The sequence below is a fragment of the Mauremys reevesii genome, linkage group 9 (assembly GCF_016161935.1).
Source record: "Mauremys reevesii isolate NIE-2019 linkage group 9, ASM1616193v1, whole genome shotgun sequence".
NCBI classification, from domain to species: Eukaryota; Metazoa; Chordata; order Testudines; family Geoemydidae; genus Mauremys; species Mauremys reevesii.
Genome location: NC_052631.1, coordinates 103,512,767 through 103,540,524, shown reverse-complemented (window position 1 = coordinate 103,540,524; position 27,758 = coordinate 103,512,767). Strand labels below are relative to the sequence as shown.

At 51.9% G+C, this 27,758-nt stretch overlaps 4 long non-coding RNA genes across 12 annotated transcripts; all 4 read right to left on the bottom strand.

Moving 5' to 3' along the window:
• Positions 1–9,573: 9,573 nt before the first annotated feature.
• LOC120371589 lies at positions 9,574–17,027 on the bottom strand. Of its 8 annotated transcripts, XR_005584468.1 has the most exons (10): positions 16,901–17,027; positions 15,931–16,279; positions 15,444–15,604; positions 13,788–15,030; positions 13,425–13,464; positions 13,098–13,222; positions 11,950–12,795; positions 11,465–11,656; positions 11,299–11,346; positions 9,574–10,925 (listed from the first exon to the last, which is right to left on the bottom strand). It is a non-coding gene; the product is annotated as an uncharacterized LOC120371589 (long non-coding RNA). The 8 variants fall into 8 exon arrangements; XR_005584470.1 differs by lacking the exon at positions 9,574–10,925 and having other exon boundaries at positions 11,299–11,349; XR_005584466.1 differs by lacking the exons at positions 9,574–10,925; positions 11,299–11,346 and having other exon boundaries at positions 11,357–11,656; positions 13,788–14,831; positions 14,984–15,030.
• A 1,498-nt stretch (positions 17,028–18,525) lies between these two features.
• Positions 18,526–23,047, bottom strand: LOC120371594. Its single transcript, XR_005584479.1, has 3 exons — positions 22,958–23,047; positions 20,177–21,407; positions 18,526–18,934 (listed from the first exon to the last, which is right to left on the bottom strand). It is a non-coding gene; the product is annotated as an uncharacterized LOC120371594 (long non-coding RNA).
• Position 23,048: 1 nt separating this feature from the next.
• LOC120371592 lies at positions 23,049–24,220 on the bottom strand. Of its 2 annotated transcripts, none has more exons than XR_005584477.1 (3): positions 24,105–24,220; positions 23,610–23,795; positions 23,049–23,083 (listed from the first exon to the last, which is right to left on the bottom strand). It is a non-coding gene; the product is annotated as an uncharacterized LOC120371592 (long non-coding RNA). The 2 variants fall into 2 exon arrangements; XR_005584476.1 differs by lacking the exon at positions 23,049–23,083 and adding an exon at positions 23,456–23,490.
• Positions 24,221–24,814: 594 nt separating this feature from the next.
• On the bottom strand, positions 24,815–27,300 carry LOC120371593. Its single transcript, XR_005584478.1, has 5 exons — positions 27,193–27,300; positions 26,594–26,783; positions 25,955–26,112; positions 25,267–25,398; positions 24,815–24,978 (listed from the first exon to the last, which is right to left on the bottom strand). It is a non-coding gene; the product is annotated as an uncharacterized LOC120371593 (long non-coding RNA).
• Between the last annotated feature and the right edge of the window lie 458 nt (positions 27,301–27,758).

Sequence of the window (27,758 nt, the reverse complement as noted above, 5' to 3'; positions counted from 1 at the left end):
CAGCCTCATCACCCCCCAATTTCTCCCCCCACGAGCCACGTCATCCCCCAATTCATTCCCCCTCCCCAGCCCCGACACTATCTGATTCCTTCCCTCCCCATCTTACCTGGGAGACAGCTGCAGAGCCCAGCGTCCTTGGCCCCAGCGCTACCTTCCCCCGGAGACTAAGGGGGGATATGATAGAGGTATATAAAATCATGAGTGATGTTGAGAAAGTGGATAAGGAAAAGTTATTTACTTATTCCCATAATACAAGAACTAGGGGTCACCAAATGAAATTAATAGGCAGCAGGTTTAAAACAAATAAAAGGAAGTTCTTCTTCACGCAGCGCACAGTCAACTTGTGGAACTCCTTACCTGAGGAGGTTGTGAAGGCTAGGACTATAACAATGTTTAAAAGGGGACTGGATAAATTCATGGTGGCTAAGTCCATAAATGGCTATTAGCCAGGATGGGTAAGAATGGTGTCCCTAGCCTCTGTTCGTCAGAGGATGGAGATGGATGGCAGGAGAGAGATCACTTGATCATTGCCTGTTAGGTTCACTCCCTCAGGGGCACCTGGCATTGGCCACTGTCGGTAGACAGATACTGGGCTAGATGGACCTTTGGTCTGACCCGGTACGGGCCTTTCTTATGTTCTTATGTTCTTATGTTACCTTCCCCCGGTTTGCCCCGCAGACCCCCGAACCTCATCACCCCCAATTCCTCTCCCCCCCCCCCGGAGCCTCGTCACCCCCGGAGTCTCCCCTCCCAGTCTCGTCTTACCTTGGGCTCCCGCAGGCTGATTGAATCAGCTCCGGCAGGCTGAGAGCTGCAGTCTGATTCAATCAGCCGGCCACAGCCCAAGGTAATAGGAGACTCGGAGGGGAGGAATCCGGAGGAGACGAGGCTCGGGGGGGGGGGGGGGCTGCCAGGCAAACCAGGGGAAGGTAGCGCTTGGGAAAAGCAGGCTCTAGCTGCACAGAACGAGGGGTCCTGTCTCCCAGCAGCACCCCCAGCTGCTCGCTGTATGGTAACCCTAACAACAGGTTCTAAACCGGCTTCAAATTTAGCAACCAGTTCCAGAGAACCGGCTCCAGCTCACCACTGTACATAGGTATCTGTGCCCCCTATGAACCCCCTAAGCCCCCACGGGACCCCTCCAGCCTGGACATAGGTATATGTGGCCCCCACAAAACCCCATAAGCCACCCAGGGACCTCTACAGCCTGGACATTGGTATCTGTGCCCCCCACAAATCCCCTAAGCCCCCCCCGGGACCCCTCCAGCCTGGACATAGGTATCTGTGGCCCCCAGAAGCCCCCTAAGTCCCCCTGGGACCTCTCCAGCCTGGAGGTAGGTATCTGTGCCCCCCACAAACCTCCTAATCCCTCCGGGACCCCTACAGCCTGGACATAGGTATTTGTGCCCCCCACAAAACCCCATAAGCCACCCAGGGACCTCTACAGCCTGGACATTGGTATCTGTGCCCCCCATAAACCCCCTAAGCCCCCCGGGACCCCTACAGTCTGTACGTACGTATATGTGCCCCTCAGAAACCCCTTTATCCCCCAGAAACCCTAACAGCCTGGACGTAGGTATCTCTGCCCACCACAAACTCCCTAACCCCACTAGCAACCCCTACAGCCTGGACGTAGGAATATGTGCTCCCCACAAACCCCCTAAGCCCCTGAGGGACTTCTACAGCCTGGAAGTAGGTATCTATACACCCCACGACCCCCTAAGCACCTCCGAGAAACCTACAGCCTGGACATAGGTATGTGTGCCCCCCACGACACCCTAAGACCTCCAGGACCCCTACAGCCTGGACGTAGGTATCTGTGCCCCCCACAAATTCCCAAAGTCCCCCAGGGAATCCTCCAGCCTGGACATAAGTATCTGTTCCTCCCACAAACCCCCTAAGACCCCCAGGGACACTACAGCCTGGATGTAGGTATCTGGGACCCCACAAACCATCTAAGCCCCCCAGGGACCCCTACAGCCTGCAGAGAGGTATCTGTGCCAACCACAAAGCCCCTAAGCCCCCTCGGACCCCTACAGCCTGCAGAGAGGCATCTGTGCCGCCACGAACCCCCGGGACCCATAGAGCCTGCAGAGAGGTATCTGTACCCCCCATAAACTCCCTGAGCCCCCCTGGGACCTCTACAGCCTGGAGAGATGTATCTGTACCTCCCACAACCCCCTAAGCCCCCCCAGGACCCCTACAGCCTGCAGAGAGGTATCTGTGCCCCCCACGAACGCCCTAGGCCCCCCCAGGACCCCTACACTTGCAGAGAGGTATCTGTGCCCCCCACGAATGCCCTAGGACCCCCAGGACCCCCTACACCTGCAGAAAGGTATCTGTGCCCCCCTGTGATGTTATGAGTGTGACATAATATCTCATTGGAAGGTGACAGTGCCAGAAAGAGTTAGTTAACTCATAAACTGACCTGACCCATGGGTGAACCTTGAGGAGGGTTAGGAAGATATGTAAATGACTAGAGCTTTGAAATGCAAGTCTGCATTGTTAGAGGTAGAAGGGGAGATGTTTGCTCAGGTCTTGTGATGTCAGCAAACAAGTCTTGTCTATTGCTATAGTTTTAATTCAAAGATCAAGAAAGGAATATTAACATTTATGATGATACTTGAGTGAAATAGTATTATTGTCTGTGTGTCTCTTTGAAGGTTGTGCTAACCTGTATCTGAACGGTTTAATGGATAAATTACTCTGTGCTAATTGCCAGGATGTTTGGGAGAAGGAGTTGAGCCTATTGTTTTCTCAGGCCGAAAGGCTGCTGGAAATGTATAAGAAGCCTGGGACACGACCCTTCTTCATCTCAGATCTGCTTTGGGTTTCAAGAGGGGGAAACCTTAAGCCACAAGGATTGAGATCCCCAGTCATTGACTGGAGCCACCCTGAATATGGACATAGTCCATAGGTTATAGTCCAATTTCTAAAAGGACTTTTGGCAACTACAAGCTTATCTCTGCTGTGTATCCGAACCTCAAGAATTAAATTCAAGTCTGTCTGTAGATTAATCTTTTAACCAACACTCTCTCTCTTTTCTTTTTTAATAAATTTTAGCTTAGTTAATAAGAATTGACTATAGCGTGTATTTTGGATAAGATCTAAGTTATAATTGGACCTGGGTATGTGGCTGATCTTTTGGGATTGGAAGAACCTTTTCTTTTATATGATGAAGTAAGATTCTCAGAAATCATCATCATATATCTGACAGGTGTGTCTGGACGGAGGCCTGAGGCTGGGCACTTTAAGGGATCTGCGGGGTTTGGACTTCTAAGTGACCAGTGAGGTACTATAGAAGCTGTTTTGTGCTGGTTTGGTAAATCTAAATATTGGAATAACCACCAGCGTTTGGGGTTTGTCTGCCCCGTTTGGTTCGCAGTTCACCCTGATTGAGTGACCTCAGCAGGCTCCCACGGGCAACACCGTCACACCCCCCCGAACCCCATAACCCCCCGGGACACCTACAGCCTGGAGAGAGGACTGGGGGGGCTCATGAACCCCCAAGCCCCCCCGGGAACCCTACAGCCTGGAGAGAGGGCTGGGGGGCCCCCGGAACCCCCTAAGCCCCCCTGGAACCCCTACAGCCTGGAGGGAGGCCTGGGGGGCCCCCCGTAACCCCCTAAGCCCCCCAGTACCCTACAGTCTGGATAGAAGCTGGGGGGTTCCCCCGAGCCCCATAAGCACCCCCGGGACCCCTACAGCCTGGAGAGAGGCCTGGGAGCCCCTCTGGAACCCCCTAAGCCCCCCTGGGACCCTTGCAGCAGGAGAGAGAGTGCTGCGGGCCCCTCCGAACCCCCTAAGCCCCATCGGGACCCCTATATTCTGGAGAGAGGGCTGGGAGGGCCCCCGGAACCTCCTAAGCCCCAGTGATGGCTGCAGTGACATCATGTGGACACGAAGGGTAATGCACAGAGCATTTCCTGCATGGAGCACAATTGACACCTTGTGGCCACGCAGGGTAATGCACAGAACAGTTCCTGCATGGAGCTACAGTGACACCGTGTGGCCACGCAGAGTAATGCACAGAGCAGTTCCTGCATGGAGCTACAGTGACACCGTGTGGCCACGCAGGTTAATGCACAGAGCACTTCTCACGGAGCAGCAGTGACACCATGTGGCCACGCAGGGTAATGCACAGAGCAGTTCCTGCATGGAGCAGCAGTGACACCGTGTGGCCACACAGGGTAATGCACAGAGCATTTATCGCGGAGCAGCAGTGACACCATGTGGCCACACAGGGTAAAGCACAGAGGTAATGCACAGAGCAGTTCCTGCATGGAGCAGCAGTGACACTGTGTGGCCATGAAAGGTAATGCACAGAGAATTTCTCACGGAGCAACAGGGACACCGTGTGGCCACGCAGGGTAATGCACAGAGCAGTTCCTGCAAGGTGCAGCAGTGACACGGTGTGGCCACGCAGGGTAAAACACAGAGCAGTTCCTGCAAGGAGCAGCAGTGACACCATGTGGCCACACAGGGTAATGCACAGACGATTTCTCACGGAGCAACAGACACACTGTGTGGCCACGCAGAGTAATGCAGAGAGCAGTTCCTGCAAGGAGCAGCAGTGACACCGTGTGGCCACGCAGGGTAATGCACAGAGTATTTATCATGGAGCAAGAGTGACACCGTGTGGCCACGAAGGGTAATGCACAAAGCAGTTCCTGCATGGAGCAACAGGGACACCGTGTGGCCACGCAGGGTAATACACACAGCAGTTCCTGCATGGAGCCACAGTGACACCGTGTGGCCACGAAAGGCAATGCACAGAGAATTTCTCACGGAGCAACAGACACACCGTGTGGCCCCAAAGGGCAATGCACAGTGCAGTTCCTGCAAGGAGCAGCAGTGACACCGTGTGGCCACGCAGGGTAATGCACAGAGTATTTATCATGGAGCAAGAGTGACACCGTGTGGCCACGCACGGTAATGCACAGAGGAGTTCCTGCATGGAGCAGCAGTGACACCGTGTGGCCACAAAGGGTAATACACAGAGCAGTTCCTGCATGGCGATTCAATGACACCGTGTGGCCACGCAGTGTAATGCACAGAGCAGTTCCTGCATGGAGCAACAGGGACACCGTGTGGCCACGCAGGGTAATGCACAGACGATTTCTAACGGAGCAACAGACACACCGTGTGGCCACGCAGGTTAATGCACAGAGCATTTCTCTCAGAGGAACAGTGACACCATGCGGCCACATAGGGTAATGCACAGAGCAGTTCCTGCATGGAGCCACAGTGACACCGTGTGGCCACGAAAGGCAATGCACAGAGAATTTCTCATGGAGCAACAGACACACCATGTGGCCACGCAGGTTAATGCACAGAGCACTTCTCACGGAGCAGCAGTGACACCGTGTGGCCACAAAGGGCAATGCACAGTGCAGTTCCTGCATGGAGCTACAGTGACACCATGTGGCCACGCAGTGTAATGCACAGAGCAGTTCCTGCATGGAGCTACAGTGACACCGTGTGGCCACTCAGGGTAATGCACAGAGCAGTTCGTGCATTGAGCAGCAGTGACACCGTGTGGCCACAAAGGGTAATGCATAGAGCATTTATCATGGAGCAAAAGTGACACCGTGTGGCCACGAAGGGTAATGCACAGACGATTTCTCACGGAGCAACAGACACGCCGTGTGGCCACGCAGGTTAATGCACAGAGCACTTCTCACGGAGCAGCAGTGACACCGTGTGGCCACAAAGGGCAATGCACAGTGCAGTTCCTGCATGGAGCTACAGTGACACTGTGTGGCCATGAAAGGTAATGCACAGAGCATTTCTCACAGCAACAGGGACACCATGTGGTCACGCAGGGTAATGCACAGAGCAGTTCCTGCAAGGAGCAGCAATGACACCGTGTGGCCACGCAGGGTAATGCGCAGACGATTTCTCACGGAGCAACAGACACGCCGTGTGGCCACGCAGGGTAATGGACAGAGCAGTTCCTGCATGGAGCTATAGTGACACCGTGTGTCCACGCAGGGTAATGCACAGAGCAGTTCGTGCATGGTGCAGCAGTGACACCGTGTGGCCATGCAGGGTAATGCACAGAGCATTTCTCTCAGAGGAACAGTGACACCATGTGGCCACATAGGGTAATGCACAGAGCAGTTCGTGCATGGAGCAGCGGTGACACTGTGTGGCCACAAATGGTAATGACCAGAGCATTTCTCTCAGAGGAACAGTGACACCATGTGGCCACATAGGGTAATGCACAGAGCAGTTCCTGCATGGAGCAACAGGGACACCGTGTGGCCACGCAGGGTAATGCACAGAGCAGTTCCTGCAAGGAGCAGCGGTGACACCGTGTGGCCACGCAGGGTAATACACACAGCAGTTCCTGCATGGAGCCACAGTGACACCGTGTGGCCACGCAGGGTAATGCACAGACCATTTCTTTCAGAGGAACAGTGACAGCGTGTGGCCATGCAGGGTAATGCACAGAGCATTTCTCACGGAGCAGCAGTGACACCGTGTGGCCACGCAGGGTAATGCACAGAGCAGTTCCTGCAAGGAGCAGCAGTGACACCGTGTGACCACGTAGGGTAATACACACAGCAGTTCCTGCATGGAGCCACAGTGACAACGTGTGGCCATGAAAGGTAATGCACAGAGAATTTCTCACGGAGCAACAGAGACACCATGTGGCCACGCAGGGTAATGCACAGACGATTTCTCACGGAGCAACAGACACGTCGTGTGGCCACGCAGGTTAATGCACAGAGCACTTCTCACGGAGCAGCAGTGACACCATGTGGCCACAAAGGGCAATGCACAGTGCAGTTCCTGCATGGAGCCACAGTGACACTGTGTGGCCATGAAAGGTAATGCACACAGCATTTCTCACAGCAACAGGGACACCATGTGGCCACGCAGGGTAATGCACAGAGTATTTCTCACGGAGCAACAGACACGCCGTGTGGCCACAAAGGGCAATGCACAGAGCAGTTCCTGCATGGAGCCACAGTGACACCGTGTGGCCATGAAAGGTAATGCACAGAGCAGTTCCTGCATGGAGATTCAATGACACCGTGTGACCATGCAGGGTAATGCACAGAGCAGTTCCTGCATGTAGATTCAATGACACCGTGTGACCACGTAGGGTAATGCACAGAGCAGTTCCTGCATGGAGCTACAGACACACTGTGTGGCCACGCAGGGTAATGCACAGAGCAGTTCGTGCATGGAGCAACAGGGACACCGTGTGGCCACAAAGGGTAATGCACAGACCATTTCTCTCAGAGGAACAGTGACAGCATGTGACCACACAGGGTAATGCACAGAGCAGTTCCTGCATGGAGCAGCAGTGACACTGTTCTGTGCATTACCCTGCTCCACACAGGAAATGCTCTGTGCATTACCCCACTTAGCCACACGGTGTCACTAGTCACTTCCCTCATGGAGCCACAGAGACACTAGGTCAGGGGTCAGCAACCTCCGGCAGCTGCGTGCCAAAGACGTCACGGGAGCTGATTTTCAATGGCATGCGGCTGCCTGCCGGGACTCCAGGGTGCCATTAAAAATCCTGCCAGCGCGGCAAGCCGCAGGGTCCGCGCTCCCGGGCTGGAGCACGGGGCCGAGCTCAGCAATGCTCCGGCCCCTCCCCTGCCTTCTCCCCTTCCCCAGATCCCTGCCCCCACATGCAGAGCTCTGGGGCCAGGGCTGTGCCCTCCCGTGGGGCAGCATAGGCTGGCTCTGCTTGGAGGCTCATGGTAAGGGGATCTGGGGCTGGGGGGCTTTGGTAAGGGGTGAGGGCAGGCAGGGGACAGGGAGCAGGTTTGGTTGGATAGGGGGTGGGATCCTGGGGGGTGGCAAGGGGCGGGGGTCTCTCGAGGCAGCAGACAGGGAACAGGGGGGTGGATGGGGCCTGAGAATTCCGGGGTCTGTCAGGGGGTGGGGGCTGGATAGGGGTCAGGGGACAGTTAGGGTGGGGCGTCTCTGAAGGAGGTGGTCAGGGGACAAGGAGCTAGGGGGTTGGATGAGTCAGAAGTTTGGGGGCGCTGGCAGGAGGCAGGGGTGTTGAGGGGGTTGCAGCAGGCAGGGAGCAGGGGGAGGGTTGTACGGGTCAGGATTTCTGGGGGTCCTGTCGGGGGTGGGGAGTGGTTGGATGGGGCGTGGGAGTCCAGGGGTCTGTCTCGGGGTGTGGATAAGGGTTGGGGCAGTCAGGGGATAGGTAGGGGGTAGGCTCCTAGGGGTGCAGTCAGGGGACAAGAACAGGGAGGCTTAGGTAGGGTTCTGGGGGGCAGTTAGGGGCAGGGGTCCCAGGAGGGGGTAGTCAGGGGACAAGGAGCGGAGGGGGGTTGGAGGTTCGGAGGGGGGCAGTCACCCAGCCCTCTGCCCTGAGCCTTGACACCCCCCCCAGGCCCCTGCCCTGAGCCCTGTACCTCCCTCATACACACCCAGCCCTCTGTTAACTCCTTCACCCCTCCCCGACCCCAGCCCTGACTCTGGCACCCCCACACATACCCAGCCCCCCCGCCCTGACACCTGCACCCCCCCTCACATGGCCCCAGTCCTCTGCCCTGATACTTGCACCCCTGCACATCCCCACCCTGAGCACCAAACAGGAGCTCCTGCACCCCCACTCACATTCCCACCTGCACCCCACACACCAAATGGGAGCTGCCCAGGTAAGTGCCCCCACACCCAGACCTCCTGCCCCAACCCTGAGCCCCCTCCCTCATTCTAGCTCCTGGGCCAGACCCTTCACCCCCAGCCCTGTGCTCGGTCCACTCCCACCCTCAGCTCAGTGCAGAGAGAGGAAGAGAATGGCCAGAACCAGGGAGAAGGTAGCTACCCGCTGTATGTGGGCAGGGCCCCGTACAGCCTGCTGGCGGCCGAGTGGAACAGAACCCCAGACCAGAAGCGGGTTGAGCAGGCCAGCAGTATAAGATCAACATTTTAATTTAATTTTAAATGAAGCTACTTAAACATTTTGAAAACCTTGTTTATTTTACAATACAACACTAGTTTCTATGTCTATATATTATAGAACTAAAGAGACCTTCTGAAAACCATTAAGGTTTTGCGTGCCAGTAATACATTTTAGAGTGAATAAATGAAGACTCGGCACACCACTTGCGAAAGGTTGCCGACCCCGATATAGACAATAACGCTATTTCACTCCAGTGTCTTCCTAAATGTTAATATTGTTTTTTTGATCTTTGAATCACAGCTATAGCAATAGACAAGACCTGAGCTAACATTTACCCTTCTATCTCTAACAATGCAGGCTGCATTTCAAACCTCTATTCCTTTTCATATCTTCCTAACCAGTCTTTAAAGTTCGGCCATGGGTCAAGGTCAGTTTGTGAGTTAATTAACTCTTGCTGGCCCCGTCACCTTACAATGAGATATTACATTATACTCAGATCACCACAAGGTCGCTGTCGCTTTGAGCTCCTTAGGACCTAGCCTTTAGAATGCTCTTTGCCACTGACCAATCCCTCTGAGAAGGGTGCAGGTCTCCCCTTTCTAGCTCCTCTTGGGCCACTGGCACTTGCTGGGCAATGAGACCACGCTCTCCTGAGAGAACGGAGGTCTCTCCGTTACAGTGCTTTTCTCTCTGCCCCATTCGAACGCCCCTGGCTTAAGGACCACCCTGTAAGGAAGGTTTGGGTCTCCTTTGCCAAGCAAATTAAACCACAGGTCACTTTGACAGGCCCGGCAAAATGACTGCCCTGTAACCAGGCTGTAAGGTCTTATCCCTCGCACGCTTAAACTAGGGGAGCCTTTTTGTGCCTGTGGCTGAGCGACACCCTACCCCTTGAGAAGGCTTGAGCTTCCGTTTCTCTTAGCAATAGGAAATTCGCCCAAAATTATTTCCACTGGACTTTGAGATTTGAAGTGAAATCTTACTTGCGACCTATCCAGGTCAGATGCAACATGGTGTGTCGAAGGGGCAGCTGTAAGGGGATGGTGGAGGCCATGGAAAATTCGCCCCTTTTCTCAAAAAAGCCAAGAAATGGCCCAACCATGCAAATGTCACACAGTCTGGAAATGAACAGGTGAGGTGGTGGGGGCGGCTCCTTTCAGACCCTCACTTCCACCTCATCCTTCCTCAAGTCCTTTTGCCCTGCCCAATTTACACCGCTCAACCAACCACAACTTTGACCCTTTGTTTTCCTGTGCACAAGAAAGACACTGCGCACTGATGAGTGTTCAACTGTAGACATTCGGACAGCTCCCTCAGCTGTGTCCAAATTCCAGGCCTTGTGTCTCTTTGGAGATAGACAGAGGAGATTCCTAGGGCTACGTCTGAAGGGATTGTTGTGGCTATCCTTTCTGAAATGTGTTGATGTTCAGGTGTTGTAAGCACATGCGGTGGTATTCAGAGCCAGCACGTGGGTGCACCTAACCCTACTAACGGGACTGCGTCACAAGGAAGAGGGGTCTTTTCTGGTAAAGGTTAGGGAGCACAAAGTTATTTTCTTGGTGAGGTAGGAAGGTAAGTCCGGAAGGGTGTCGCTGAGAGATGGAGGATTGATTGGAAAGGAGACACTCAGCAGGATCCCTCCCTTACCTGTTCATTTCCAGATCTTTTCACATTGGGGACTTCCCCCCGCCCCCTGCACACACCGAGTTTAAAGGAGACGTATTTTACTAAGGAAAGGGTGACAGCCCTGTAATCAGGGTTCAGACCCCTTTTCTCCTGTCTACATTGGCCCTCTTAATGGCACCCAACATAGTCACTCTACAGAGCAGATTCTGGCCCCTCCCCAGCCACAGAGCCCCGTACCCAAGGAGGAAGCACATGGCCTATGAAGACAACTACAGCAAGTACAGATGAGGAACAGCCAGTTATGCAGAAACCCGAGGACTGTTCATGTCTCCTTAGAAGGATGTCCAGGCTTCTCAGATCCACTTCTGCATATTCTCCTCCGGCGAGGGCTCCTGGACGATTCCTCTGCAAACTAATAAAGCCAAGCAAGGACCATCATTACACAGAGCTCTATGAATGTCCTCATCCCTGCCTCCCTCTCCCATTCCCTCTATATCCACTGGACTCAATGAACAGAGACTGAGTCAACATCCACAGACACTGCTCCACTCTAGCGCCCACTATCCTGCATGATTTTCATCCCCTCCTACTTGTTCATAGCTCCCGAGTCCAAGCCTGTGGGGATGCACACCTAGCACTCCTGCCCCTGTTCTATGAAGGGAGATGGCACAAGGAGAGGCAAGGACAGAGACAGAGAGAGAAAGAGAGTGTTGGCCAACACACTAGAGAAGAGAGAGAGAGAGAGAGAGACAGACAGAAACACAGGAGAAAGGCAAGTAACTCACCATCTGGAGTCATCCTCCTGAATCCAACCTTCTCCTGCGGAGGACACACTGCTTGTGAACAGAGAAATGACAAGCCACTGAAAATGGGGACCTTGTCTCCCTTGTATCCCCAGCTAGTCAGGAAACTCTTCTGACAAACCAGCCCCAGCTAACAGGGTGTCTGTACCTGGAGTCAGATGGGCTGTTAACAGAACCCTCAGCAAAACAGACACTTATCTCACTGACAGTGGCATCTGCTTGGCTCCCAAATGAACGGCTCTTGCCTGGCATGAACAATGCTCACAGGCTCGCTGCTCTCACTCACTTTCCATTGCATGAGGGCAGTAGACTCTGACATGTGACTTATTTTTCCTTGGTACTAAACCCAGCAGAGGAGAGAAAAACAAACAAATTAGCATCTCCATCTGCAATGTCACGTAGTCTCTTCATCTCACATATCCCACGGCTCCGCCATCAAACCATCTCCTATTACTACTTTACATCTGCAACTAGAAGGGATCCATTGTAACTGCACCCAAAATAGTCACTTTGCTCAGGAGACTCTTGTCCCTTCCCCAGCCTTAATACCACAGTGTCCTGTACCCAGAGAGGAAGCACAAGGCCTGTGAAGTAAACTACAGCGAGTACAGATAAGGAATTGAAAGCACTGACCTCTTACTCACAGCCAGTTGTTCAGAAGGCAGAAAGCTGAGGACCGTTCATGTCTGCTTAGAAGGACGTCCAGGCTCCTCAGGTCCGCGTCTGCCACTTTCTCCTTCAGCTGCTGCTCCCGGACAATTCCTCTGCAAGCGCAGGAAATGAGCGAAGCAAGAGCCATCACTACACAAAATTCAATTGGTGCAGGTAATCTTGCCCTCATCCCTGCCTCCCTCTCCCATCCTATCTACATCAGGCCCACTTGAAGAGAGACAGTCAACATCCACAGTCACCCCTCCACTCTAGCGCCCACTACGATGCATGATTTTCGTCCCCTCCTACTTGTTCATAGCTCCCGAGACCTAGCCTGAGGGATTGCACACATAGCACTCCTGCCCGTGCCCTATGGGGGGGGGGGGGAGAAGAGAGAGAGTGTGAGTGTGAGTGTGTTGGCCAACACAGTAGAGTAGAGAAGACAGAGAGAGAAACAGAGGAGGAAGGCAAGCAACTCACCACCTGGAGTCATCCCTCATGAATCTAACCTTCTCCTGCCGAGGACACACCGATCCTGGCCAGAGAAATCATCAGCCCCTGAAAATGGGGACCGTGTCTCCCTCAAAACCACAGCTAGTCAGGAACCTTTTCTTACAAACCCAGCCCCACCTAACGGGGTGTCTCTACCTGTAGCCAGGTGGGCCGTGAGCAGAACCCTCAGCAAAACAGATACTTATCTCAGTGATAGTAGCAGCTGTTCTGCTCCCAGATGGACGGCTCCTGCCTGGCACCAACAACGCTCGCAGTCTCGTCACTCTCACTCATAAGGGCAGTAGACTTTGACATGTGACTTCTTTTTGCTTGGTACTAAAACCAGGGGATAAAACAAGTAAGCTACTGTCTCAGTCAGAAATGTCTCGCAGGCTCTTCTTTTCCCCTCTCACGCACAGCGGGGTTCCGCCCTCTACCCATTACACCTTTAGGACTAAAAGTACAAAGCACCTCTTACAACAACACCCAACAGAGTCACTCTGCACAGCAGACTCTGGCCCCTCCTCACCCTTAATCCCACAGAGCCCTGTACCCAACAAGAAACCACACGGTCAATGAAGAATACTACAGTGAGTACAGATGACTCTGTGAGTTCAAAGCACTGAGCCCTTACTCACAGCCAGTTATGCAGAAGGCAGAAACCTGAGGACTATTCTTGTTTCCTTAGAAGGATGTCCAGGCTGCTCAGATCCACTTCTGACATTCTCATCCGGCTGTGGCTCCTGGACGATTCCTCTGCAAACTAATAAAGCCAAGCAAGAACTGTCACTACACAGAGCTCTATGAATGCCCTCATCCCTGCCTCCCTCTCCCATCTCATCTACATCAGCCCGACTCGATGAACAGAGACTGAGTCAACACTGACAGTGGCGTCTGCTCGACCCCCAAATTGATGGCTGTTGCCTGGCATGAACAATGCCCACAGGCTCGCTGCTCTCACTCACTTTCCATCGCATGAGGGCAGTAGACTCTGATGTGTGACTGCTGGGTTTAGTACCAAGGAAGAAGTAAAAGGAAGAAAAAATAAATAAAATTACCATCTCCGTCTGCAATGTCACATAGTCTCTTCATTTCACATCTCCCGTATCCCACAGCTCCGCCCTGAACTCATCTCCCATTACTACTTTACAGCTGCAACTAGAAGGGACCCATTTTAACTGCACCCAAAATAGTCACTTTGCTCAGGAGACTCTTGTCCCTTCCCCAGCCTTAATCCCAAAGAGCCTCGTACCCAACGAGGAAGCACATGGCCTATGAAGGAAACAAGAGTGAGTACAGATAAGGAATTGAAAACACTGACTTCTTACTCTCATAGCCAGTTATCCAGAATGCAGAAAGCTGAGGATTGTTCATGTCTCCTTAGAAGGATGTCCAGGCAGTTCAGGTCCACTTCTGCCAGCTTCTTCTCCAGCTGAGACTCCTGGACAATTCCTCTGCAAACTAATAAAGGCAAGCAAGAACTATCACTACACCAGTGGTTCTCAACCTTTTGTACTGATGATCCCTTTTACATAGAAAGCTTCTGAGTGTGACCCTCCCCTTATAAATTAAAAACACTTATTGTATATTCAACACCATTATAAATGCTGGAAGCAAAGTGATGTTTAGGATGGAGGATGACATTTCACAACCCCCCAAATAACAACCTTCCGGCCCCCTGATGGGACCTAAACCCCAGTTTGAGAACTCCTGAACTACATAGAGCCCAATTAAGGCCCTCTTCCCTGCGTCGCTTTCGATCTGTCTTAGCCCCACAACACCAACAGTCACCGCTCCAGTCTCGCACCGACTGCCCTGCATGATTTTCGTCCCTTCCTACTTCTTTATGGCTCCCAAGACACAACCTGTGGGGGTGCACACCTAGCTCGCCTGCCGATATCCTAAGAAGGGAGACAGCACAAGGAAAGGCAAGGACAGATTGAGAAAGAGTGTTGGCCAACACACTAGAGAAGAGAGAGAGAGAAACACGAGAGAAAGGCAAGCAATTCACCACCTGGACCCATTCTCCTAGATGCAACCTTCTGCTGCGTAGGACACACTGCTCCTGGCCAGAAAACTGAGCAGCCCCTAAAAATGGGGATCTTCTCTCTCTCTCAAAACCACAGCTAGTCAGGAACCTTTTCTTACAAACACAGCCTCAGCAAACGGGGCATCCCTTTCAGGAGCAAGGTGGGCCGTGAGCAGAGCAATCACCAAAACAGACACTTATCTCATTGACAGTGATGACTGTTCCATTCCCAGTTGGACCGCTTTTTCAAGGCATCAATAATTCTCGCAGTCCCATCACTCTCACTCGCTTTCCATCGCATGAGGGCAGCAGACTCTGACTTGTCACTTCTTTTCCCTTGGTACTAAATCCAGCGGAAAAACAAGTCAGTCACCATCTCAATTGGCAATGTTGGGCAGCCGCTTCTTTTTGCCTCTCCCACATGGTGGGGCTCTGCCCTGAACCCTCCTCCCATCACGCCTTTATGACTACAAGTAGAAAGCACTTCGATGACACCTGAAATAGTCACTCTGCACAGATGACTCTGGTCAGACACACCAAACCTGTGGGGAAAACACATAGAAATTGTGCTTCTTTTTGGCTTGTAACTTATTGCTTCTTGTAGCTTTTTGCTTCCAGCAAGCACGGACAAGGAGGAGCAAAGGGGACGGATAGTTGAGGTGCACAGCGGGCCCACCACAATCCCAGACTGCACGCCAGGGGAGATCTAGTCATTGAGTGTTGGGGTTCTTAGGGATTGGCTTGTTTTGGCCTTGTTTTCAAATGGGTTTATCTTGATTTTTGGCTTATTGTCAAAGTCGGGGTGCTTATTTCCCCAGTGAAAGTTAGCAATTGTGACTCAGGTCCCTTCCCCAGCCTTAATCCCAAAGAGCCCCACACCCAACAAGGAAGCAAACGAAGTGTGAAGAAAATCACAGCAAGTACAGATGAGGAATTCCAAGCACTGACCACTTACCCACAGCCAGTTATGCACGAGGCAGAAAGCCGAGGACTGTTCATGTCTCCTTAGAAGAACGTCCAGGCTCCTCAGGCCCACATCTGCCAATTTCTCCTCTGGCTGCTGCTCCTGGACAATTCCTCTACAAGTGCAGCAAATAAGCCAACCAAGAGCCCTCACTACAAAAAATTCAATTGGTGCGTGAAATCTTGTCCTCATCCCTGCCTCCCACATCAGCCCCACTAGAGCAGAGACTCAGTCAACACCTACAGTCACCGCTTCACTCTAGCGCCCACTGCCCTGCATCATTTCGGTCCCCTACTTGTTCATAGTTCACAAGACCTAGACTGTGGGGATGCACAACTAACACACCTGCCCGTGTCCTACGAAGGAAGACAGCACAATAAGAGGCAAGTACAGAGAGAGTGAGAGACAGAGTGTGTGTTGGCCAACACATTAGAGGAGAGAGAGAGAGAAAAACGTGAGAGGGAGTCAAGAAACTCACCAGCTGGAGTCATCCCCCTGGATGCTGCGAAGGACACACTGGTCCTGGCCAGAGACATGAGCAGCCCCTGAAAATGGGGACATCGTCTCCCTTGTAACCACAACTAGTCAGGAACCTTTTCTTACAAACCCAGCCCCAGCTAACGGGGCGTCCCTACCAGGAGCAAGATGGGCTTTGAGCAGAGCAATCACCAAAGAAGACACTTATCTCATTGAGAGTGGTGGCGGTTCCGCTCCCAGATGGACGCCTTCTGCGTCGCATCAACAACGCTTGCAGACTCATCGCTCTTGCCCTCTTTCCATTGCACGAGGGCAGTAGACTCTGGCCTGTGACTTCTTTTCTCTTGCTACTAAACCCAGCACAAGGGGGAAAAACAAATCAGTTACCCTTTCAGTCAGCAACTTTGGGTAGGCGCTTATTTTCCCCTCCCGCACACAGTGGGGCTCCGCCCTCAACCCTATTCCCATTACACAGGTAGGACAACAAGTAGAAAGCACCCCTTGCAACGACACCCGAAATAGTCACTTTGCACAGCAGACTCTGGTCACACACACCAAATCTCAAGGGGGGAAATAAAACATAGAAATTGGGCTTGTTTTTGGCCTGTAGCTTATTGCTCATTGTAGCTTGCTGCTTCCGGCAAGCAGGGGCAAAGGGGGGAGAGAGTCAGGGGTGCACAGCAGACCCACGACAGTCCCAGACTGCACGCCAAGAGAGATCTAGTCATTGAGTGTTGGGGTTCTTAGGAATTGGCTTGTTTTGGCCTTATTTGAAATAGGATTAGCTTGATTTTTGGAATATTGCGAATTCAGGGTTCTTATCTACCCAGTGAAAGTTGGCAAGTATGACTCTGGTCTCTTCCCCAGCCTTAATCCCACAGTGCCCCATACCAAACAAGGAAGGAAACGGCCTATGAAGAAAATTACAGTGAGTACAGATGAGGAATTCCAAGCACTCACTGCTTACTCACAGCCAGTTAGGCAGAAGGCAGAAACCTGAGGACTCTTGAGGTCCCCTTAGAAGGATGTCCAGGCTGCTCACGGCCACTTCTGCATATTCTCGTCCGGCAAGGGCTCCTGGATGATTCCTCTGCAAACTAATAAAGTCAAGTAAGTACCATCACTACACACAGCACTACTGGTGCATTTAATCTTGCCCTCATCCCTGCCTCCCTCTCCCATCCCATCCACATCCGCTCGACTCAATGAACAGAGACTGAGTCAACATCCACAGACACCGCTCCACTCTAGCGCCCAATACCCTGCATGATTTTCATCTCCTCCTATTTGTTCATAGCTCCCGAGATCTAGCCTGTGGGGATGCACACCTAGCACTCCTATCCGTGTCCTATGAAGGGAGACAGCACAAGAAGACGCAAGGACAGAGACAGAGTGAGAGAGAGACAGACAGACAGTGTGTGTGTTGGCCAACACATCAGAGGAGAGAGAGAGAAAGAAAAAAACATGGGAGGGAGTCAAGAAACTCACGAGCTGGAGTCATCCCCCTGGATCCAACCTTCTGCTGCAGAGGACACACCCCTCCTGGCCAGAGAAATTACCAGCCCCTGAAAATGGGGACCTTGTCTCCTTCAGAACCACACCTAGTCAGGAATATTTTGTTACAAACCCAGTCCCAGCTAATGGGGCGTTTGTATCTGGATCCAGGTTGGCAGTGAGCAGAGCAATCACCAAAACAGATACTTATCTCATTGACAGTGGCGGCTGCTCTGCTCCCAGCTGGACGGCTCTTGCCTGGCATCCAAAATGCTTGCAATCTCGTCGCTCTCACTCGCTTTCCGTAACATGAGGTGAACCGACGCTGACCCTCCACTTTTCTCTTGGTCCTGAGCCCAGCACAAGGGGGTGGAGGAGAAACAAACGAGTTAGCATCTCAGTTGGCAACATCACATAAGTTCTTCTCCCATTTACCGCACCCCAGACCTCCACTCATAACCCTTCTTCCGTTACACCTTCAGGACCACAACTAGAAAGCAGCCTGTTGCACGTACACTCAAAACAGCCACTCTGCATAGGAGACTTGTGCCTTTCCCTCCTCTTAACCCCACAAAGCCATGTACCCGACCAGGAACAAAACTGGAGCGAGAACAGATGAGGAATTCGAAGCACCGACCGCTTACTCACAGCCAGTTATGTGGAAGGCAGAAAGCTGAGGACTGTTAATCTGTGCTTAGAAGGATGTCCAGGCTGCCCAGGTCCGCGTCTGCTAGTTTCTCCTCCTGCTGCTGCTCCCCGATGATTTCTCTGCAAGTGCAGCAAATAAGCCAAGCAAGAGCCATCGCTACACAAAATACAATTGATGCGTGAAATCTTGCTCTCATCCCTGCCTCCCTCTCCCATCCCATCCACATCAGCCCCACTAGAGCAGAGACTCAGTCAACACCCACAGTCACCACTCCACTCTAGCGCCCACTGCCCTGCATCATTTCGGTCCCCTACTTGTTCATAGCTCACAAGACCTAGCCTGTGGGGATGCACACCTAACACACCTGCCCGTGTCCTATGAAGGGAGACAGCACAAGGAGAGGCAAGTACAGAGAGAGAGAGAGAGAGAGAGAGAGAGAGAGTGTGTGTTGGCCAACACAGAGGAGAGAGAGAAAAACGTGGGAGGGAGTCAAGAAACTCACCAGCTGGAGTCATCCCCCTGGATCTAATATGCTGCGGAGGACACACTGGTCCTGGCCAGAGACATGAGCAGCCTCTGAAAATGGGGACCTTGTCTCCCTCATAACCACAGCAGGTCAGGAATCTTTTCCTACAAACCGAGCCCCAGCTAATGACAAGTCTCAGCCTGGAGGCAGATGGGCCGTTACCGGAGTCCTCCCCAAACCAGACACTTATCTCACTGATGGTGATGGCTGCTCCACTCCCAGATCGACGGCATCGCCATAGCCTGGCATCGACAACGCTTGTGGTCTCACGGCTCTTGGTGCTTTCCATCTCACAACGGGGGTGGGCTCTTACCCTTCACTTCTTTCTCCGTGGTACTAAGCACAACAGAAGAGGGAAAAACAGAAGTTATCGGAATCTGCAGTGTTGTGTAGGTTCTTCTTCTCCCATCTCCCATTACACCTTTATAGCTCCATGGAGTCATGAAGAATCCCCTAGCTACCACCTGAGCTGGAACAAGAGCTGTACCAGGGAAAGAATTGTGCCCAAGCCTGGATGGGGGCCAGTCTGAGGGAAAAAAAACCTTACTGAAGCATCGCTGAGGGTGAGATTATCTGTGTTCAGTTTGATTAGACATAGATTTGCGCTTTTTAATTCGCTTGGTGACTCACTTTGTTCTGTCTGTTACTATTTGGAACCACTTAAATCCTACTTTCCGTATTGATAAAATCACTTTTTACTTATTAATTAACCCAGAGTTAACCTGGAGGGGGGGCAAACAGCTGTGCATCTCTCTCTATCAGTGTTATAGAGGATGAACTATTTATGAGTTTACTCCGTATAAGCTTTATGCAGGGTAAAACGGATTTATTTGTGTTTGTACACCATTGGGAGTTGGGCATCTGAGTGCTAAAGACAAGCACACTTCTGTGAGCTGTTTTCAGGCAAACCTGCAGCTTTGGGGCAAGTAATTCAGACCCTGGGTCTATGTTGGAGCAGATGGGAGTATCTGGCTCAGCAAGAGAGGGTGCTAGAGTCCTGAGCTAGCAGGGAAAGCAGGGGCAGAGGTAGACTTGGCACATCAGTTGGCAGCTCCCGGGGTGGTGGGGGGTGTCTGTGATCCAACCCATCACAGGGGCCGTCACTGCCCAAAGTTCTAGATGCTGCCCTCCCTCTCCCACCCACCGTACATCAGCCCCACTTGATGAACAGAGTCAGAGTCAACTCCTACAGTCACCCCCCCACCACTACCAATGGAGGATCTAGTACCCATCATGCTTCTCTTCCCCCTCCCAATGCCCCAGTGGGATGCAGACTCTCCAGCCCTAGACTGTGAGCATCCACCATTGCCCATGTTCTATGCAAGGAGACAAGGAGAGAGACAGAAAGAGAGAGCGCACACATGTTGGCCAACATATGAGAGCAGAGATACACATACAGGAAGGAGGCAAACTCAGCACCTGTAGTCACCTTCCTGGCTCTCCACAAAGAGTTATCGCACTTTGGGAAGACTCCATAGCACCTGACAATTCCTTGAGAGGGCACAAAGGATTCCCCCGAGCTTATCGTGCCCCCGTGAGATGCTGAGGCCTTTCCTCAGGGGCCCTCCCCATACTCACAAATTCTCTCCACTGACAAGAGTATTTGCAGCCCTCCCTCAATACTGAACTTCAGCAAGTTTCCATTTGCTCTTAATCTGCAGATCATTGTCCGGCTTCCATCCCTAGAGATGGGCTCCGGGTGGCTGCTCCTTCTTTGGTCTCTGCCACAGGTTGGCCGATCTCTCATCTGACCAATCTCAGTACGACTGAAAAGAGAGAGAGAGAGAGAGAACACTTGTAAGCTAGGTCACCACTTGTGCATGGAAGAACAACGGACACACGTCACTGGCTGCTGCTCCCTCCTTCTTTATTCTTCTTCAGCTTACCCAGTGCCTAAAATACTCACGACTCCTAAGGAGCTACAGCCCTCCAGGAAAGGGACAATCCCAGACCACTGCCAGCCACAGGCAGAGCTGGACCTTCCCATGGATAGGAGAAGCATCTCTCTGCTCTCCATGAGGCACCTCACTCTGCAGATACTGGATAGAGAAATATCATTTCACAAAAACACGCATCTGCTCCTCCAACATTACAAGAGCGCACCTCGGCTCCACTGCAAAGTGAAACAGCTAGATTGTGCAGGTCTGCTTCCTGCAGATGCTCCGCAAGAACAGCAAACCACCTATGGAAGAGCCATCACTGCCAAAAACACTACAGGTGCACAAGACCTTCCAGTACCTGCCTCCACTCTCACACCCACTTCCCTGCATTATTTTCGTCCTCTCCTACTTTGCCATGCTTCCCGAGACCTGGCCTCTGGGGATACACAGCTAACTCACCTGCCTGTGTGCAATGAAGTGAAACAGCAGAAAAAGAGGCAAGGACAGACTGACACAGTGTGTTGGCCAACACTAGAGAAGAGAGAGAGAGAGAGAGAAAAACACGGGAGGAAGGCAAGCAACTCGCCACCTGGAACCTACCTTTTCTGCAGAGGACACATCGCTTGTCAGCAGAGAAATGAGCAGACCCTGAAAATGGAGACCCAGTCTCCCTCATAACCACAGCTAGTCATGAACATTTTGTTACAAACCCAGGTCCAACTAACAAGACGTCCCTACCTGGAGCCAGATGGACCGTGAGCAGAGCTCTCACCAGAACAGACACTTATCTCACTGACAGCAGTAGCTGCTCCGCTCCCAGATGCATGCCTAATGCTTTATTTCGACAATGCTCATGGTCTCGTCACTCTCGCTCACTTTCCATCGCATGAGGACAGTAGACTCTGACCGTGACTTCTTTTTCCTTGGTACTAATCTCAGCAGAGGGAGGGAAACAAAAAAAAAATTAGCATCTCCAACTGCAATGTCACGTAGTCTCTTCATTTCACGTCTCCCGTATCCCAGCCCTCCGCCCTCAACCCATCTCCCTTTACAACTTTACAATTGCAACTGGAAGGCACCCATTGTAAAGGCACCCATAAAAACATAAGAAATGGCCAAACTGGCTCAGACCAAAGATCCATCCAGCCCAGTATCCTGGCCATTGCCAGGTGCCCCAGAGGGAATTAACCCAACGGGTAATGATCAACTGATCTCTCTCCTGCCATCCATCTCCACCCTCTGACAAACAGTGGCTAGGGACATCATTCCTTACCCATCCTGGCTAATAGCCATTAATGGACCTAACCTCTACGAATTTATCCAGTTCTCTCTTAAACCCTGTTATAGTCCCGGCCTTCATGAGTTCCACAGGTTGACTGTGTGCTGCGTGAAGAACTACTTCCTTTTATTTATTTTAAACCTGCTGCCCATTAATTTCATTTGGTGGCCCCTAGTTCTTATATTATAGGAAGTAAACTTATTTTTCCTTATTCACTTTTTCCACACCTCTCATGATTTTATATACCTCTATCATATGCCCCCTTAATCTCCTCTTTTCCAAGCTGCAAAGTCCTAGCCTCTTTAATCTCTCCTCATATGGGATCCATTCTGAACCCCTAATCATTTTAGTTGCCCTTCTCTGAACCTTTTCTAATGCCAGTATATCTTTTGAGATGAGGAGACCACATCTGAACCCAGTATTCAAGATGTGGGAGTACCATGGATTTATATAAGGACAGTAAGATATTCTCTGCCTTATTCTCTATTCCTCTTTTAATGATTCCAAACATCCTGTTTGCTTTTTTGACTGCCGCTGCACACTGCGTGGACATCTTCGGAAAACTATCCATGATGACCCTAAGATCTCTTTCCTGATTAGTTGTAGCTAAATTAGCCCCCATCATATTGTATGTATAGTTGGGGTTGTTTTTTCCAGTGTGCATTACTTCACATTTATCCACATGAAATTTCATTTGCCATTTTGTTGCCCAATCACTTAGTTAAATCCAATGAACACTGTGAAGAACTTCAAAAAGTTCCCATAAACTATCTTGAGCAGTTTAGTATCATCTGCAATCTTTGCCACCTCACCTTTCTCCACATTATTTAGGAATAAATTGAATAGGATTTGTCCTAGCATTGACCCTTGGGGAACACAACTAGTTACCCCTCTCCATTCTGAAAATTTACCATTAATTCCTACCCTTTGTTCCCTGTCTTTTAAGCAGTTCTCAATCCATGAAAGGATCTTCACTCTTTTCCAGTGATAACTTTATTTTCATAAGAGCCTTTGGTGAAGGACCTTATCAAAGGCTTTCTGGAAATCTAAGTACACTTTGTCCCAAAATAGTCACTTTGTTCAGGAGATTCTTGTCCCTTCCCCAGCCTTAGTCTCATAACAGACGAGGAAGCACACGGCCTGTGAAGAAAACTACAGCGAGCAGAGGTGAGGAATTGAAAGTGCTCATCTCTTACTCACAGGCAGTTATGCAAAAGGCAGAAAGATGAGGAATATTCATGTCTCCTTAGAAGGATGTCCAGGCTGCTGAGGTCCACTTCTGCATATTCTCGTCCGGCGAGGGCTCCTGGATGATTCCTCTGCAAACTAATAAAGTCAAGTAAGTACCATCATCACTACACAGAGCTCTATTAGTGCATTTAATCTTGCCCTCATGCCCGCCTCCCTCTCCCATCCCATCTACATCAGCCCCACTTGATGAACAGTAACCAAGTCTACACTCCACTCTAGTGCCCACTACCCTGAATGATTTTCATCCCCTCTTACTTGTTCATAGCTCCCGAGACCTAACCTGTGGGGATGCACACGTAACACACCTGCCCGTGTGCTATGAGGGGAAACAGCACAAGGAGAGGCAAGGACATAGACAGAGAGAGAAAAGTGTTGGCCAACACACTAGAGAAGAGACAGAGAGAGAGAGAGAAAGAGCAAGGCAAGAAACTCACCAGCTGGATTCATCCCCCTGGATCCAACCTTCTGCTGCAGAGGACACACTGCATGTGAACAGACCAATAAGCAGCCCCTGAAAATGAGGACCTTGTCTCCCTCATAAGAGCAGCTAGTCAGGAATCTTTTCTTACAAACCCAGACCCAGCTAATGGGGCATCCCTACCTGGAGCCAGGTGGGCCATGAGCAGATCCCTCACCAAACCAGACATTTATCTCACTGACAGCGGTGACTGCTCCGCTCCCAGATGTACAGCTAATGCCTGATTTCGACAATGATCGCGGTCTCGTCGGTTTCGCTTTCCTTCGCATGAGGACAGTAGACTGATACGTGACTTCTTTTCCCTTGGTACTAAACCCCGCACAAGGAGAAAAACAAGCAAGTTACCATCTCAGTAGGCAAATGTCACATTGGCTCTTTTCACCTCTCCCACACGGGGGAGCTCCGCCCTCAACACTCTTCCCATTACACCTTTAGCATTACAACCAAAAAGCAGCCCTTGCAACAGCACCCGACATAGTCACTCTGCGTAGCAGACTCTGGCCCCTCCCCAGCCTTAATACCACAGAGCCCCGCACCCAACAAGGAGACACACGACCTGTGAAGAATACTACACCGAGTATAGATGAGGTATTCCACTGGCACCGACCGCTTACTCACAGCCAGTTATGCAGGAGGCAGAAAGCTGAGGACTGTTCACATCTGCTTAGAAGGATGTTCAGGTCCACTTTTGAGAGTCTCTCCTCCAGACAGCGCTCCTGGACAATTCCCCTGCAGTGCAGTTGCAAAAGCCAAGGATGAGTCAGCATTACACAAAGCTCTGAAGGTATGTGAAATCTTGCCCTAATCTCTGCCTCCCTCTCATTTGGTCTACATCAGCCCCAGGCAATGATTAAAGACCAAGTCAACACCCACAGGCACTGCTCCACTGTGGCACCCACTAATATGCATGATTTTCATACCCTCCTAAGTCTTCGTGGGTCCCAAAGACAGACTGTGTGGATGCACACCTAGCACCCTTTTCCCGCGTCCTACGTAGGGAGACGGCACCAGGAAAGGCAAGGAAGGGAGAATGAAAGAGTGAGAGTGTTGGCCAACACAATAGAGAAGACAGAGAAACATGGGAGGAAGGCAAGTAACTCGACACCTGGAGTCATCCTCTAGATGCTACCTTCTGCTGCGTAGGACACACTGCTCCTGACCAGAGGAATCATCAGCCCCTGAAATTGGGAACCTTGTCTCTCTTACAAACACAGCTAGTCAGGAACCTTTTCTTACAAACCCAGCCCTAGCTAATGGGGCATCCCTACCAGCATCAACGTGGGCCATGAGCAGAGCCCTCACCAAAACAGACAGACACTTATCTCTGCGGATACAGACTAACACGGCTGCTACTCTGAAACTTCTCACTGACAGTGATGGCTCTTCTGCTGCCAGATGGACGGCTTTTGCGTGGCATCAACCATGCTCACGGTCTCATCGCTCTTGCTCGCTTTCCATCACGTGAGGGCAGTAGACTGGCACATGATTTTTCCTTTGGTACCAAATCCAGCAGAGGAGGGAAAAAACAAAAAAAAATAGCATCTCCATCTGCACTGTCGTGTAGTCTCTTCATTTCCCATCTCTCGTATCCCAGGGATTCACCCTCAACCCATCTCCCATTACTGCTTTACAACTGCAAGTCGAAGATACCCATTGTAACGGCACCCAAAATAGTCACTTTCTCAGGAGACTCTGGCCACTCCCTAGCCTTAATCCCACAGAGCCTTGTACCCAACGAGGAAGCACACAGCCTGTGAATAAAAGTACAGCGCTTACTCACAGCCATTTATGCAGGAGGCAGAAAGCTGAGGACTGTTCATGTCTGCTTAGAAGGATGTTCAGGCTGATCAGGTTCACTTCTGAGTCTCTCTCCTCCGGGTAGGGTTCCTGGACAATTCCTGTACCAGCGCAGCTGCAAAAGCCATGCATGATCCAGCATTACACAGTTGTGAAGGTGTGTGAAATCTTGCCCTCACCTCTCTCCCATTCCATTTACATCAGCCCCACCTGATGAACACAGACCGACTCAAAACCGACAGTCTCCAATTCACTCTCATCCCTTCTACCCACCATGATTTTTGTCCCCTCCTACTTCTTCATTACTCCCGAGACCCAAGCTTGTGGGGAGCACACCTAGCACACCTGTCCATGTGCCATGAAGCAAGACAGCGCAAACTGAGGCAAGGACAGATTCAGAGAGAGTGTGTTGGCCAACACACAGAGAAAAGAGAGAGAGAGATTAACACGGGAGGAAGGCAAGCAACTCCTCACCTGGAATCATCCTCCTGGATCCAAGCTTTTCTGCAGAGGAGACACCGCTTGTGAACAGAGAAATGAGCTGATGCTGAAAATGGGGACCTTGTCTCCCACATATCCACAGCTCGTCAGGAACATTTTGTTACACACCGAGCCGTAGCTAACTGGGCATCCGTACCTGAAGCCAAGTGGGAAGTGAGCAGAGCCCTCACCTAACAAGACACTTCTCTCACTGACAGTGACGGCTACTCGGCTCCAAGCTGGACGGCTCTTGCCTGGCATCAGTAACGTTCACTGTCTCTCCGCTCTTACTTGCTTTCCATCGCACGAGGGGAGCAGACTCTGACCCTCCACTTCTTTTCCCTTGGTACTAAATCCAGCACGAGGGGAAAAAACAAGTAAGTTACCATCTCAGTGGGCAATGTTGGGGAGGCTCTACTTTTTGCCTCTCCCACACAGTGAGGCTCTGCCCTGAACCCTCATCCCATCACACCTTTAGGACTACAAGTAGAAAGCTACCCTTGGAATGACACCTTAAAACAGTCACTCTGCACAGCACACTCTGGTGTCACACACCAAACCTGTGGGGAAAAGCATGTTTTTGGCTTGTAACTTATTGCTTCTCATAGCTTGTTGCTTCCAGCAAGCAGAGGCAAAGGGGGGCGAGAGTCAGGGGTGCACAGCAGGCCCACCACAGTCCCAGACTGCAGACGCCAGGCGAGATCTAGAGACTCTGGTCCCTTCAAGCCTTAATCACACAGAGCCCCATAGACAATGAGGAAGCAAACAGAGTGTGAAGAAAATTGCAGTGAGTACAGATGAGGAATTCCAAGCCCTGACCTCTTACTCACAGGCAGTTATGTGGGAGGCAGAAAGCGGAGGACTGTTGATCTCCACTTAAGAGGATTTCCAGGCAGCTCAGGTCCACTTCTGCCAATTTCTCCTCCAGCTGCTGCTTGTAATCGATTGGGCCGGGGCTTGACCGTCCTGGGGCAGGAGGGGAGCCACACCGACTCCTTACGCGTCCGCTGTTACAGTGGGCTGTACAGCAGAAAACAGTTCAGAGAGCTCAGGCCCTTTGGTGCAGGGGCTGAGCAGCAAACAGTCTCAGGGGCTCAGGCCCTCTGGGGCAGGGGCTGAGCAGCAAACAGTACAATTGGCTCAGGCCCTTTGGTGCAGGGGCTGAGCAGCAACTGCAGATATATAGGCCCAGGTCCCTAGACCGGAGCATTGGGTGAGGGGGAAAACTGCCACCCAGGAGTGGGGTGGCAGGGGGGACACAGACCCACCCACTCCACTGCGTCCCAACCCGGGGCCCTAGCAGCGGCTGTCACCACTGCTGGTCAGTGGGGTCCTGACCGCAACACACTGACATCGGTACCTCTGTGTCTGCAGCCTGACAGGGGTCAGCTACCCCCGGGCTGCTTCTACTTTCCCCCTCAGGTCCTACCTCGTCGGTTGCACGGGTCCAGGCCAGTCAATCAGCATAGGCTCCTCTCGGCCAGGGCTTGGTGGCAGTTCCGGAAGCTCCTCGGGGAAGTCCGGCCAGGCGTGCTCAGGCGGCTCCTTCGGGTAACAGCAGGGCTGGGGAGGCTCCGACGGCTCCTCCTCGTAGTGGGCGCGGGGGAGTTCTGGCGGCTCCTCCCAGTACCGGGCCCGGGGAAGCTCCGGTGGCTCCTCTTCGTAGCGGGCGCGGGGAAGCTCCAGCCAATCAGGACAGCTGCCTCAGGCCCTGGAGGGTTCCCAGTCAGGAGCTGCGGCTGGGCCCTGACTGAGCTCTGGCGGCCGGCTTTTCCACTTCCTGTCCCGCCCCTTGACTTCCACGGGGCGGGGACAGGTGGTGGTGGCTCTGCCCACTTGGATGTCTGCAAAGGCGCTCCCTCTGCTGGGCAGGAGGGGAGCCACACCGACTCACTACACTGCTCCTGGATTATTCCTGTGCAAACGCAGTAAGTAACCCAAGAAAAAGCCATCACTACACAAAATTCAACTGGTGCATGAAATCTTGCCCTCATC